The following is a 10950-nucleotide window of genomic DNA, read 5'->3' on the forward strand; positions in this document are numbered from 1 at the left end:
AATACAAACGATAAAATCACTTACTAAGGATGCTTGGTGCTTTCAGCTGGAAAGAGAATGTAGGTTTTACCCTGCAAAAAAAATAAAGACCATGTAAAAACCCCAAACTTTTTTTGGCAGGAGGAGTGGTTTCCCTCACCCTTTAATTTGTGTGTTTCCATCTCAGAGTCTTCATCCCTACTCTTTTGGGTACTCCCCTGTTGCAGCTGACATTTGCCTGTTATGGACGAGATAGGATTCCCTTTGGACTCCCTTAAGACCAGCCCTTCATTAGGGTGCTACTGACTAATGCAGAGTACTTCCTGCCCTACAAATAGAACACATTGCCTCCAATGCAGTAAAGTTTACCAGCATACAGTAACATTTCTAACTCGGTGTAACGGGGTCAGCACCCACCTCTCATTAGTGCCCCTTTTCTCTGGCCGATATGCCTGCGATCCCAGTTTTTTTCAGGGTGGCACCCACCTCTCATGAGTCCCTCCCCCCCAGCCGATGGTTCTCTCAGGGGGTCTTTAGCGATTCAGCCCTCCAGCTGAGTTTAAGTCTGGGGGTGCCGCAGGTGCTGGGGGAGGTGACTCAGGATCCCTGCTGGTACTGGGGGAGGGAGGGTTGGTGGGACTCCCTACCCGGCTCTGCATCCCTGCAGCTCCTAGGCAGTAGAAGTAGGGGGAGGGCCGGCTCTAGGTTCTTTGCCGCCCCAAGCAAAAAAAATTTTTGCTGCCCCCCTGTCCCAGCCCTGGGTTCCTCGCCGCACCTCCCTGCTGCCCAAACCCTGGGCTCTCCCCCCCGCGACTTGCACCCCCCTGCTGCCCCAGACCTGGGCTCTCACCGCTCCCCTCCCCCCCCGCACTTCCCTGCCGTCCCAGCCCTAGGCTCCTCCTACCCCCCCACCATTGCCACACACACACACCTGCCACCCCAGCCCCGGGCTCTCCCCCCCCCACCCCCCGACACCTGCACCCTCCTTCCGCTGCAGCCCTGGGTCACTGGTGACTCGCTCCCAGGGCAGGTCATTCAGCAGGAATTTTGGATGTGCACAGAACACAGACAGGATTGGTTCCCATATGGTTACAGAACTGCAGTAAAGTGGAACAATTTTCAGCTTGTGTGATGGGAGGATATCTGGATGCGTATTATAAGACTGTCCTCCATAAATGAGGAAAAGTTGAGGTGCCTTTATTATTCTTTTGTTTCACTCTTTCTTTCTATGGGGAATTTGCCAATGCAATATCACTGTCTTCCTTTTAAACAAACAAACAAAAAGGCAATGGCTGTTGAAAATAGCAATTCCAGTCCTAAAAACCACTGGGAAGCATTTCTTGCTCAATTTTATCCTACTTTTTCTACAGCAAGTTACAGTGGATCAGTATATTTGATTTGGGAGAAATGAAGTAACAGCTGCCCAAACTGAGCTTGAGCACTCCTGAATTTTGAGGTGTTTGAATCTGAAAGGCAGGTGCTGGGGAGGGGGGGCTATGGCTCCGCAGGGGAGCATGTCAGCATGTATGCAGCAGCGTGTCTGGCACTGCGCAAAGCCAGACACGCTGTCTGAGTAGCACGGTAAGGGGGGGCTGGGAGGTTGGCGAAGGGGTAGGGGGTTCCGGGGGGGAAGTCAAGGGACAGGGAGAGGGGGGGTTGAATGGGGCGGCGGTTCGGGGGGGCAGGGAGAAGGGGGGGTAGATGGGTCAGGGGTTTGGGGGGGCACTCAGGGGACAGGCAGCAGTTGAATAGGCATGGGAGTCCCAGGGGGTTGTCAGGGGACAGGTAGGGGTTGGAGTCCTAGGGGGGAACTTGGGGGAGGGTCTCAGGAGGGGGCAGTTGGGGGACAAGGAGAGGGGAGGCTTAGATAGGGGGTGGGGTTCCGGAAGGGGGCAATCAGGGGACAAGGACCAGTGGGGCTTAGATAGCAGGGCCGGCTCCAGGCACCAGGCAACCAAGCACATGTTTGGGGTGGCACCATGGACGTGCACAAGTCCATGGGGCCGGATGCGCTGCATCCGAGGGTGCTAAAGGAGTTGGCGGATGAGATTGCAGAGCCATTAGCCATTATTTTTTAAAACTCATGGCGATCGGGGGAGGTCCCAGATGACTGGAAAAAGGCTAATGTAGAGCCCATCTTTAAAAAATGGAAGAAGGAGGATCCGGGGAACTACAGGCCAGTCAGCCTCACCTCAGTCCCTGGAAAAATCATGGAGCAGGTCCTCAAGGAATCAATTATGAAACATTTAGAGGAGAGGAAAGTGATCAGGAACAGTCAGCATGGATTCACGAAGGGGAAGTCGTGCCTGACTAACCTAATTGGCTTCTATGATGAGATAACTGGCTCTGTGGATGAGGGGAAAGCAGTGGATGTGTTATTTCTTGACTTTAGCAAAGCTTTTGATACGGTCTCCCACAGTATTCTTGCCGCCAAGTTAAAGAAGTATGGGCTGGATGAATGGACTGTAAGGTGGATAGAAAGCTGGCTAGATCGTCGGGCTCAACGGGTAGTGATCAATGGCTCCATGTCTAGTTGGCAGCCGGTTTCAAGCGGAGTGCCCCAAGGGTCAGTCCTGGGGCCGGTTTTGTTTAATATCTTTATTAATGATCTGGAGGATGGTGTGGACTGCACTCTCAGCAAGTTTGCAGATGACACTAAACTAGGAGGCATGGTAGATACACTAGAGGGTAGGGACCGGATACAGAGGGACCTAGACAAATTAGAGGATTGGGTCAAAAAAACCCTGGTGAGGTTCAACAAGGACAAGTGCAGAGTCCTGCACTTAGGACGGAAGAACCCCATGCACTGCTACAGACTAGGGACCGAATGGCTAGGTAGCAGTTCTGCAGAAAAGGACCTAGGGGTCACAGTGGACGAGAAGCTGGATATGAGTCAACAGTGTGCTCTTGTTGCCAAAAAGGCTAACGGCATTTTGGGCTGTATAAGTAGGGGCATTACCAGCAGATTGAGGAACGTGATCGTTCCCCTTTATTCGACATTGGTGAGGACTCATCTGGAATACTGTGTCCAGTTTTGGGCCCCACACTACAAGAAGGATGTGGAAAAATTGGAAAGAGTCCAGCGGAGGGCAACAAAAATGATTAGGGGTCTGGAGCACATGACTTATGAGGAGAGGCTGAGGGAACTGGGATTGTTTAGTCTCCAGAAGAGAAGAATGAGGGGGGATTTGATAGCAGCCTTCAACTACCTGAAGGGGGGTTCCAAAGAGGATGGAGCTCGGCTGTTCTCAGTGGTGGCAGATGACAGAACAAGGAGCAATGGTCTCAAATTGCAGTGGGGGAGGTCCAGGTTGGATATTAGGAAACACTATTTCACTAGGAGGGTGGTGAAGCACTGGAATGCGTTACCTAGGGAGGTGGTGGAGTCTCCTTCCTTGGAGGTTTTTAAGGCCCGGCTTGACAAAGCCCTGGCTGGGATGATTTAGTTGGGAATTGATCCTGCTTTGAGCAGGGGGTTGGACTAGATGACCTCTTGAGGTCCCTTCCAACCCTAATATTCTATGATTCTATGATTCAAAGCACAGATCAGCTCATAAGCATACTGGAGCGCCAAGCAGACGCTATCCAGGAGCTCGTAGCCATGCAGAAGGAACAGTACTGCAAGCGCAAATGCCACCCCCCCACACACAGCCCTTGTCCCAAAACTCTTTCCGTTGTGCCCCACTGTCACCTCCAACCCACTTTCCCCAACTTCCGTGTTCTTCACACCACCAGCTGCCTCCAACACCAGTATCTTCACCACCCAGCCCTGAAAACCACGACCCTTACCCTCTGCACTCAACCCCCATCACCATGCAGTACAGCTATCCTGAAGTGCAGCACTCACTGCACAGCACACCAGACAGGACATACGTGAATCTGTGATTGTACCGTTCCCCACTCCACCCCCTTGTTTCTTTTCAATAAATATTTTTTTTTCTTTTCAATAAATGGATTTTTTGGCTTTGAAAACATTCTTTATTATTGCATAAAGTAAAAGACTCCTTAGCCCAGGAAATAAACAGGCACTGCAAGTCTGCTTGTCTGCTAAGCAGACACTGATTCCTAAAGATTGGAACTACTGCACTTCACTCCCGTGCAGGGCACCAGATATCACTGCTGGTTTTCAGCCTCAAATTGCTCCCTCAAGGCATCCCTAATCCTTGCAGCTCCACACTGGGCCCCTGTAATAGCCCTGCTCTCTGGCTGTGCAAATTCAGCCTCCAGATGTTCAACCTCGGAGGTCCATGCCTGAGTGAAGCTTTCACCCCTCCCTTCACAAATATTATGGAGGGCACAACACGCAGATATAACCGCAGGGATGCTGTTTTCGGCCAAGTCCAGCTTCCCATACAGAGATTGCCAGCGGCCCTTTAAATGGCCAAAGGCACACTCCACAGTCATTCGGCACCGGCTCATCCTGTAGTTGAACTGTTCCTTGCTGCTGTCAAGGCTCCCTGTGTAGGGTTTCATGAGCCACGGCATTAACGGGTAAGTGGGATCTCCAAGGATCACAATGGGCATTTCGACTTCCCCTACTGTGATCTTCCGCTCTGGGAAAAAAGTCCCAGGCTGCATCTTCCTGAACAGCCAAGTGTTCTGAAAGATGCATGCGTCATGCACCTTTCCGGGCCAGCCTCTTAATGTCAATGAAACGCCCACGGTGATCCACAAGTGCCTGGAGAACCATAGAGAAATACCCCTTCCGATTAACCTACTTGGATTCTAGGTGGGGTGGTGCCAGAATAGGAATGTGCGTCCCATCTATCGCCCCTCCACAGTTAGGGAACCCCATTTGTGCAAAGCCATCCACTATGTCCTGCACGTTACCCAGAGTCACGGTTCTTCTGAGTAGGATGTGATTAATGGCCCTGCAAACTTGCATCAACACGATTCCAACGGTCGACTTTCCCACTCCAAACTGGTTTGCGACCGACCGGTAGCTGTCTGGAGTTGCCAGCTTCCAGATTGCAATAGCCACTCGCTTCTCCATTGGCAGGGCAACTCTCAATCTCGTGTGCTTGCACCGCAGGGTGGGGGCGAGCTCCTCACACAGTCCCATGAAAGTGGCTTTTCTCATCCGAAAGTTCTGCAGCCACTGCTCGTCATCCCAGACTTCCATGACGATGTGATCCCGCCACTCGGTGCTTCTTTCCCGAGCCCAAAAGCAGCGTTCCACGGTGCTGAGCATGTCTGTGAATGCCACAAGCAATTTTGTGTCGTACGCGTTACGCGGCTCGATAGCATCGTCGGACTCCTCACCCTCACTCTCACTATCACTTTGGATCTTAAGGATAGTTCGACAGCCAAATGTGAAGTGCTGGCGAGATAAGTCAGCATACGCCTCAGCAGTTCGGGCTCCATTTCCCGCAGACAACAGATCGCACTGCACAGAAACCGTTGAAAGATGGCGCCAAAGGTGGACAGAAAGAAAGGGATTTCTGGGATGCGAAGCGATGCATCACGGGGCATTGGGACAGCACCCAGAATGCCACGCACCCACGCCCCCTTCCCATAACCCACAGCGCCAGAATGGGAAGAGGTGCCATAATGCACCGCTCCCAATGGCGCAGCAAATGCTGCAAATGTGGCCACGACAGTGCGCTGGGCAGCTGTCAGTGTGGACAGACTGCAGCGCTTTCCCTACTCAGCTGTACCAAGTCAGGTTTAACTCACAGCACTGTACATCTGCAAGTGTAGCCAAGGCCTCAGTCCCAAATCCTGCCTCCAAAACACAGCCCAGCCAGCCAGCCAGCCTTGGTGCTGGGGATTTCCTCAAGTGCATGGAAGGGAAGGAATCGTCCCCACAGGCTATGTTTTAGTCACGGGTATTTTTAGTAAAAATCATGAACAGTTCACAGGTCGTAAAAAAAAATTCACGGCCCGTGACCTCCATGACTTTTACTAAAAATACCCACTGTGACTAAAACTTGGGCGGAGGTGTGTGTGCTCGGGGGGGGGGAGGGTCCAGGGGTGCCACGGGTGCTGGGGGAGGTGACCCAGGATCCCTGCTGGTGCTGGGGGAGAAGGGGACCGGGCTGCAGCGTGCAGTCGGGACCCCAACTGGTACTGGGGGAGGAGGAGGCGGGCCGCAGAGCATGGTTTGGGACCCCTGCTGGTACTGAGGGAATGGGGGCCGGGCCGCAGCGTGTGACCCGGAACCCCTGCTGGTACTGAGACAGGGACAGTACTTGGTCCTGCTTGTGAAGGCAGGGGACTGGACTCAATGATCTTTCAAGGTCCCTTCCAGTTCTATGAGATAGGTATATCTCCATATATTTTGGGGGAGGGATAGATCAGTGTTTGATATTGGCCTGCTAAACCCAGGGTTGTGAGAACAATCCTTGAGGGGCCCATTTAGGGAACTGGGGTAAAAATCTGTCTGGGGATTGGTCCTGCTTTGAGCAGGGGGTGGACTAGATGACCTCCTGAGGTCCCTTCCAACCCTGATAGCCTATGATTCTAGGTATGTAACTCTTTATTGTAATATTGTAGGCAGGGCCAGCCCTAGACCAAATGGTGTCCCAGGCAAGGAATGTCTTTGGCACCACCCCTCCCCATTTGTTAAACTTTTTAATACCTTATTTTTTATTGCATTTGTAACCCATTTCACGACTTGGATGCACAATTTGCATGCATGATTTATCCCTGTCATATAAGATGATTAATTTGCATGTTAGGATCGCCTGGGTTGCCTGCCCCTAAATCCAGCCCTAATGCAGGAAAGGCAGCACTGAATGGGCACATGGGTTCCATCAGTAACTCATGCCCAGTTGTGGATGCCCAGTTGTATCCTCCTATGATCTCAGCCACACTGGTCACATCCCTATGGGTGCACTCTGTATAGTTACGCCCACCTCCATTACACCAGCACCCACTGCGGACTTCCCAGTCCAAATGTCCAGCAACTACCCTGGTGAGTCAGCTCCCACATGCCAATGTCCATGCTTTTCCATGGTGATTGGATAGTGGGGATAGCTCACTCTGGAGGTCTCATTATGAAGTTCTGCAGCAAATTCTGGATATTCTGGGTCTCAAAATTCAGTCCCACCAGTCTTGGGGCCCTGCTCTGGACCCAAAAGTGATAACTATCATCCTTAAGCACCACATGGAGCCGGCGTTCCTGGAGACGGTAGGTGCACATCTAGTGCTGCTTATTGTTGTTTGTTTAAAGGCCCAATTAGCATTTGTGACGAACTGGGACTGTTCTTGCTGGGGTGTGGGAATGCTGACAGGGGAGTGTGACTAGGATGGTCTGCATCGGGGGATGGGAGTCTGCCCAAGGGAACATACCTGAGCTTGTAACATGAGAACCCAGGAGGGGGTTGGAGGTCAGGTGACTCCGGGGCCCGGGAAACTGAACAAAAGGCTGTGGGAGGGGTCGCTGAGGGCGGAGTGCTGGAAGCAGGCTGGAGAGATGGCTGGGAGGCAGAGATGGCTCTGACCCCCCAAAGGGGGGTGGGCTGGCATGCCCTGGGACCCCAAGCTGGACCTAACTGAGGGGGGCCCTGTTGTCTGTGCCTGCAAGACCTGTCTTGGACTGTATTCCTGTCATCCAAATAAACCTTCTGCTTTACTGGCTGGCTGAGAGTCATGGTGAATCGCAGGAAGCCGGGGGTGCAGGGCCCTGAGTCCCCCAATACTCCGTGACAACATTCCAGGAACACTGAGTAATAAAATAAACAAATAAACCTTTCTACCTTGAAGTGCCTTATGCACCTAAAGTCTGACTGCAATGCTTTTGCTGTGTGTCCAGCCCATTACATTCTCCTCAGCCTGTATTCAGTGATATTGCAAGAGAATTCAAGCAAGCAAGGTCCCAAAAGGCAAACCCTTCTCCATAACCTAGAGTAGTTTTGTGTTTTGGCTTCTGTGCTAGCTCTGGTTATGGTGTCATGCCTCATGGGTGCTACATGAGTTCACAAAATGCAGGCTCATCAGAACCGTCATGTGGAAGCTCTTATGTTTATTATGGAGGCTTGCAGTAAAACCCTGACCTACGAAATCAGTGGGAGGTTGACCTTAACTTCAGTAGGTCCAGGATTCCCAGGCTGTAACTCCATAGTTAAGAATGAATTGAGTTTTATGCCTAAAACAGAACTTTAAAGTTTAAAGCTAAACCTCTTTGCTATGTACGAGGAGTACAATGTGCCTTCCCCAAATCTATGGCACTGAGTACTGTAACCCTTCGGCCAATGGCGTCGGCAGCAGCAAGGGCCAGTGCTGCCTTTCTAGATGATTTGCTACAATTTGCTTAAATTTGGCTCAAATCCTCACCCATTAATCTGGGCCCCTATATCCAATCTAGGCACCTTTGATAGGCAAATCCATTCCTGCTTGCTCTACCACCTCCTGCTATAACGGTTTCAGTAGCTAGGACAGGGAGACTTCACCAAAGTCTTTAGGCCAGTGTAGACGGATGCTTTAAACTCCTCTGCTTCCACTGTAGCTTTCAGCTCGGTTTGGTTTTGTTTTTTAAGGTATCAGGGGAATCAGTGATCTAACAAAAAGCAACAGAGGGTCCTGTGGCACCTTTGAGACTAACAGAAGTACTGGGAGCATAAGCTTTCGTGGGTAAGAACCTCACTTCTTCAGATGCAAGTAATGAAAATCTCCAGAGGCAGGTATATATCAGTGTGGAGATAACGAGGTTAGTTCAATCAGGGAGGGTGAGGTGCTCTGCTAGCAGTTGAGGTGTGAACACCAAGGGAGGAGAAACTGTTTCTGTAGTTGGAAAGCCATTCACAGTCTTTGTTTAATCCTGATCTGATGGTGTCAAATTTGCAAATGAACTGGAGCTCAGCAGTTTCTCTTTGGAGTCTGGTCCTGAAGTTTTTTTGCTGTAAGATGGCTACTTTTACATCTGCTATTGTGTGGCCAGGGAGGTTGAAGTGTTCTCCTATAGGTTTTTGTATATTGCCATTCCTGATATCTGACTTGTGTCCATTTATCCTCTTGCGTAGTGACTGTCCAGTTTGGCCAATGTACATAGCAGAGGGGCATTGCTGGCATATGATGGCATATATAACATTGGTGGATGTGCAGGTGAATGAGCCGGTGATGTTGTAGCTGATCTGGTTAGGTCCAGTGATGGTGTTGCTGGTGTAGATATGTGGGCAGAGTTGGCATCGAGGTTTGTTGCATGGGTTGGTTCCTGAGTTAGAGTTGTTATGGTGCGGTGCGTGGTTGCTGGTGAGAATATGCTTAAGGTTGGCAGGTTGTCTGTGGGCGAGGACTGGCCTGCCTCCCAAGGTCTGTGAAAGTGAGGGATCATTGTCCAGGATGGGTTGTAGATCACTGATGATGCGTTGGAGAGGTTTAAGCTGAGGACTGTAGGTGATGGCCAGTGGAGTTCTGTTGGTTTCTCTTCTGGGCCTGTCTTGTAGCAGGAGGCCTCTGGGTACACGTCTGGCTCTGTTGATTTGTTTCTTTATTTCCTTGTGTGGGTATCGTAGTTTTGAGAATGCTTGGTGAAGATCTTGTAGGTGTTGGTCTCTGTCTGAGGGGTTGGAGCAGATGCGATTGTACCTCAGTGCTTGGCTGTAGACGATGGATCGTGTGGTGTGACCGGGGTGGAAGCTGGAGGCATGAAGGTAGGCGTAGCGGTCGGTGGGTTTTCGGTATAGGGTGGTGTTAATGTGGCCATCGCTTATTTGTACGGTGGTGTCCAGGAAGTGGACCTCCCGTGTAGATTGGTCCAGGCTGAGGTTGACAGTGGGGTGGAAGCTGTTGAAAGCATGGTGGAATTCTTCCAGGGCCTCCTTCCCATGGGTCCAGATGATGAAGATGTCATCAATATAGCGTAGGTAGAGAAGGGACATGAGTGGACGAGAGCTGAGGAAGCGTTGTTCCAGGTCAGCCATAAAAATGTTGGCATATTGTGGGGCCATGCGGGTGCCCATAGCGGTGCCACTGGTCTGGAGGTATATATTGTCACCAAATTTGAAATAATTGTGCGTGAGGATAAAGTCACAGAGCTCAGCAATAAGTTGTGCTGTGTCATCATCAGGGATACTGTTCCTGATCCCTATGGGACTGTGATCTAACAGTCGCATAAGAGTTCTTACCCCCTACGAAAGCATTCTCAGCAATTAACCAAGAACAGACAATCTCTCTTTTTGCTGGAACTTGTGCTCCTTCTGTTCAAGGACTCTTATCCTAAGTGAGGAGTTACTGTATTAGCCTTTTTTGCAGCTACATCATATTTACAACTCATACTCAGTTTGTGATCCACTGCAACCCATAGGCCAGAGGTGGCCAAACTTACTGACCCTCCGAGCCACATACGACAATCTTCAGAAGTTTCTGCCCCACTCCTGCTGACACCCCGAGCCCCAGCCGACACACCCTGTGGGGAGAAGCCCCAAGACCCCACTTCTCACTGGGCAGAAGCCCCTGCCCCAGAACCCCACTGCAAGGAAGAGGTTCTGAGCTCCCCACTGCAGTCTGGCAGGTGGAGAATGGGGGGGAAGCATGGGGGGCTCAGCGAGCTGCACTTTAACTATAAAAGCTGCACTTTAACTGTGACTCAAAAATATAAATATATTAAAAAGCCAGACAGCACTCCCTATTGGCTCTGCATCATTCATAAAACACAGAGAAACTGGCACCAATATCCCCTTCCTCCTTCTCAATTCTTCATTGTAGTCTTGAGGGGGGCTCTTCTGTCCCCTCAAGAAGAGTAGCTAACATTGGATACATTAATAGCAGCCTACGGCGTTGTCTGCCTAGGAAAGTTTTACCAGTTATACTGGAATAATGATACTGGTATATAGAGCTGTGCAAATAACTGATTTTTTTCATTTCTGTGACCAAGCCAAAAACTAACAAAAAATAAAATAAAATATTTGTTTCAGGTTGACCTAAGCAAAAACAGAAAAAAAAAATCATTCCAGGTAAAACAAAATATTTTATTTTACCTGAAACAAAATGTTTTGTTTCATTTGTATGGTTTTTGTTTTTTTACTTTTT

Source organism: Malaclemys terrapin, chromosome 1 (assembly GCF_027887155.1).
Source record: "Malaclemys terrapin pileata isolate rMalTer1 chromosome 1, rMalTer1.hap1, whole genome shotgun sequence".
NCBI classification, from domain to species: Eukaryota; Metazoa; Chordata; order Testudines; family Emydidae; genus Malaclemys; species Malaclemys terrapin.